Here is a 4,933-nt window from a genome sequence, read left to right as displayed (position 1 = left end):
AGCATAATCCCTCCCGATAGGGACTTAGTATCATGCAATCATAAAAAATATGAGAAGAACATAACCCGTATCATGCCAACAACTGCTTTTAGAATAAATGTGTTTATTTCCGATGCAAGGGCCTTATGAGTGAATAAATAATTATACCAAAATATGCAATTCTTAATGACCTGAGAACAGTATCGTCACTATATCCCTTCCGAAAAAGTATGTTTAAAGGTTTGGTTAGCTTTTGAAATGTTTGTGCCTTGTTAAAAAATATTACCATAAAAAAATGGATGTTAAATACCTGAATGTATAAGAGTGTTAATTTATATTTACGAATGGTGTCCTTGTATCGATGATAAAATTTAGTAAATGTTTTACTAGTTTGTGATATCGAAAACACTGGGGTAATATTCAGTAGTTCAGAGATTTCATTTGTTGAGATATATAAACAACATAAGGGACAAGGGAACGTCACCATCTAAACATGAATGATCAACAATAGGAAATGAAAAATCGTCTGTTTTATCATAAATTTTGGTATTAAGCGTCCTATTAACGATATAGATATCAAGATCCAGAAAAGAGCAGTGTTCATTGTTAGTATGAGCTTTATTTAAAGTCAGTTCGGCAGGATGAATCTCTTTAAATAATATAAAAATTAGTTGAATCAAAACTGAGAGTTACAATGAAGATTCTTTTTTCTAACATTATATAATAATGTTTTTAATATGCTTATTCATATCAGACGATTGATATTTTAATCGGTACTCACCATCGATTAAATATTGTTACCTTAATTCATGAACTACAGAAATAGGAAAATTTGATACTTTACGTGGATGTCTATAAAATCACACATGTCTTTTAAAAATTCCTGGGTCTAAAACATTTAATAAGATTTACATTCATCAGAAACGCACGAAACAAGGAATGATTAGTACCAAAAAATGTCAGGAGCACTTTGATAAAGATATGTATGACGATAAATCACATTATTTTTGAATGTAATATTACAAGCAAATGTTTCAATTATCAACACGTATAGGAGATATACTAATTATCTTTGATCGTACTCCAATGTGAATGAAGAAGACGTATCTTTTAATGATATTCCTGATGAATATAAATCCAGAAAAGCGCTTCGGACGCATGAAATTATTAAACGTGTTGTTTTCAATTTTTTAATAAATGTATACCATGAGTTTCAGATTGTGTTATTGCTTTTCGAAGAAAAAAAGTTCCCACACCACAATGACCATTGCTGTGTCGCAACACCTTTTTTTGGAGGCTTTATTATACAAGAATTTATAATTTCTTCCTACTTGTGTTTATCGACTTCCCGATTACTATAAAGTTTGTTTTGGGAGTCATGCTGTGACACTTGAATTGGTATATTAGGACAAGTTACCCATTGAAATCATACAATAATCTGCTTTGATGTGTGGCGTCAAGCATTTTTTCATGTCACATTAAATTAAATGGGAACATCTTGTATTCTTTGCTTCTGCAGTGCACTGAAATGTCGTTATTGTTTTGAATCGAGCACGTCTGAAGACTCGTTTAGAAGGAAAGCGCATCTGTGGTATTTCAATTTTTAGCCTTGAATGTTCTATAAGAAATAAATATAATGATATGGAAGACAGATAGTGATTAGACTTCAGAGATGGTTTAGTTCAGACAATATGTATGTGTTTGACAAAAAATAAGTATTTACGGACACACCTATTATTGCTTACCATTTATGTATAGATAAATGTGGAATATAAACATGATAAAAAAAAAAGATTATATTTAATACAGATAAGCTTTTTGCCATGATAAACAAACACACGTTAACCGCTGAAAACATACATGATTATATTCTCTCAAGCTGATGTGTAACTATGGAAACTTATCTTCATCGTACGTATTATGAAAAAGAAATATGTACTATTAATGATAAGCATATCTTAATAATGTCAAACATGCTATTCATTGACTAACCACATACACGTGTGATGTTTTATGGACGGCTAAGTGTCGTATTGCCTTTTTATATAAACTTGGAATAATGTTGTCTGACTTCTGGAATATTTCTAATTTTATTGACAAATAAGTATCTTATTTTTCATGTATCTACGTTCTGTTAAACAAAATATTTTTTTCTTCAGTTAATCAAATATCATTTCAACCTCTAAGATCATATTTCGCTTGCATTTAGTCAGACAACGGACACTATATCAGTAACTATTGATAACATCACTACGAACATATTCTTATTTTGATATAGTATTTCCCGGTTATTCAATTTTTATTTACTTCTTCATATACCGGTGCACTAGATTCATCAATGTCACAAGTCTGGTTTATTGTTGCTGTTAAATTTGTATGCTTTGTATTGTCAAGGTCCTCGTATGTTGACGTTGAAAAGTTCACACGGGTAGTGTCTTCATAATTGTTAGTATTCGACTCTGTAAAAATCCTCTTTGATCTGTAATTCAAAAGCACAAAAAACATGATAAATGTACAAAATATAACGTAATGGCCTGATAAATAAAAATGACGATTGTGTTAAATCTATAAACTTGTGATGGTTGTAACGTGTGTTATTCAACAGTGTACAGGTACATAAGTGTATGCAGTAAACACATTTATATTCGCGGATACTTTGTTTTGCGTTAAGGTATTTAATGTCAACGTCAAGGCGATGTAATTTCATGATTTTTAAATCAACTTGATGTAATTAATTCGGAAAATACCCAATTTTGATATTTTCGCGTTTTTTTCTCCAAGCTTACGTGGCGAATAAAAATAACTCACGAAAAAGTTGGTTAACAGAAGCAGATATAATTATACTCAAGTATAACTTTCGAACGTATCTCAATAACTTGCTAACATTTTCTGTACAATTCGATAAGTTTTTTTTTTTTACAAAAGACTGTTTTATATATATACAGTCCGTAACAGTGTTAAGTTATCAGTGAAATTCTATTTGCGGGACTTTGCTCTGATGACTGAAGCATCTATTATAGCAAATTTGAACAAACTTTCTGCCCAATCAAACAATTTAATCATAACTAGATCTGGCTTCTACTACGTGTTTGTACAACATAAAGAATGGAAATGAGAAATGTGTCACAGAGATAAAAACCCGACTTAAAAGACAGAACAAAGCCACCAATGGGTCTTAACACGTCGAGAAAAACCAGCACCCGGAGGTTGATCTCAGCAGGCCCTTAAACAAACATGTGTACTTGTTCAGTGAAACTGGACGTTATACTGAATTCTAAACATATAAACCAACTTAAATAAAAAAAAACATACAAGACTAACACAGTTCAGAGGCTCCTGACTTGAAACAGGCGTAACAATTCGGCGGGCTAAACATGTTTAGTGAAATCTCTGCCCTCCTCCTATACCTCTAGCAAATCGAGATTAAACAAACACACAAAAGTTCGACTATGATGTCAGAATAGGTAATAAAAGAAACTAAGCAAAATGACAATGATACATAAATTAACAAAGCACTTCTAGGAGTTACTGACGTGCCAACTCATGTCTACATGTTGATTTTTATTTACGAATAACATGTGATGTCCTAGCTCCTTGTTAAAATCAAATACGTTATTATAAGTATAAACTTTATTTAAAGTCATTTCAACAGGATATGTCTTTGGTGCCCATACTAAAGTCGTCGTTATTGTGAGCCAATATATCATACAAATATCTAAAATTTTTATTTAATTGTTTGTATCAGGTGTTGATTTGATGGGTCTATTTTGATTTAAGTAATAAGTTAAAGCTCTAAACAATACCGAAACAGGTCCACAATAAGTGATGCACAGTTAGTCCCCATTGGAATTCCGATAACTTGACAATATATGGAATCTTCTGTTTGTACTGTTCCATGTACAACACAGTAACTAGAGAACTTTACCATATAGTATAAGCATGAATGTCTCTCATGTTTAGCAGAACAAATATGTTTGGAGAGTTGTCCCTTTGGCAAAAATACCACATCTTCTTATTTTTATATACATTTACTATTTGAAAATAAATAACTTGCAATTTACAACTGCACTTGCTATCTTATAATCTTTAAAGTCAGCATAGAATGTATATATTAACTTCTTCGGAGTATTTAATAAAAAACAATAATCGATGAAGACCAAATTTGTTTCTTAAAATCATTTGAAAGATTTCATCTAAAAAAAAGCTAAGTCATTTTAATAACAAACATTTTTGGAAAGTAATTCATTTTGTTGTAGAAATGTGTAACTCACCTAATTCTGCATACAATCAGCAATGCTAACACAATAATCATAGAACATGCACCTATTATTCCACCAATCAATGCACCTGTTAATTTGAATAATATGTAAACATTTAATATATGGAGGGAAAATAAAAACAAATTGAATATATCAATGACACTGAATTACAGGCTCCTGACTTTGGACTGGCACATACATTCAGAATGTGGCGGGGTTAAACACGTTAGCGGAATCCTTAACTCTCCCCCAAACCCGGGACAGTGGTGTTACAAACTGAAATGCATCGACTATTAACATTCTATATATCATAAATGGTTCCTAACAAAGTCCATTACGAGTGCTAATTTATCAACCTTAAGTTCGAAGTTAATGTTTAACAGATACTCTCTATTAGTTATAATGTTTATTTGTCTAAATGTCTAAATGTCTAAATGAGCTGCAAATTCTGACTTTTCAAAAATTAATTCTCTGAAATACATGTTTAAAACTGTCAAGCATGATAATTTTTAGTGTACAGTACAGTACGGCAAAAAAGGAATACCTGCACCAAACCAGAAAAAAATAAGAGCATTTGTATATTCACCCACAGAAGTTGCGAAATGTTAATCATATGAAAAATTTATGATATTTCCTTAGTTACACAATTACCAATAGTCATTTCCAAAATGTTAGTAATCTGTCATTTGCTTGCA

The sequence above is a fragment of the Mytilus californianus genome, unplaced genomic scaffold (assembly GCF_021869535.1).
Source record: "Mytilus californianus isolate M0D057914Y unplaced genomic scaffold, xbMytCali1.0.p SCAF_13, whole genome shotgun sequence".
In the NCBI taxonomy this organism is placed as follows: Eukaryota; Metazoa; Mollusca; class Bivalvia; order Mytilida; family Mytilidae; genus Mytilus; species Mytilus californianus.
The sequence above is the reverse complement of the archived record's forward strand: the minus strand, read 5'-3'. Positions refer to the sequence as shown.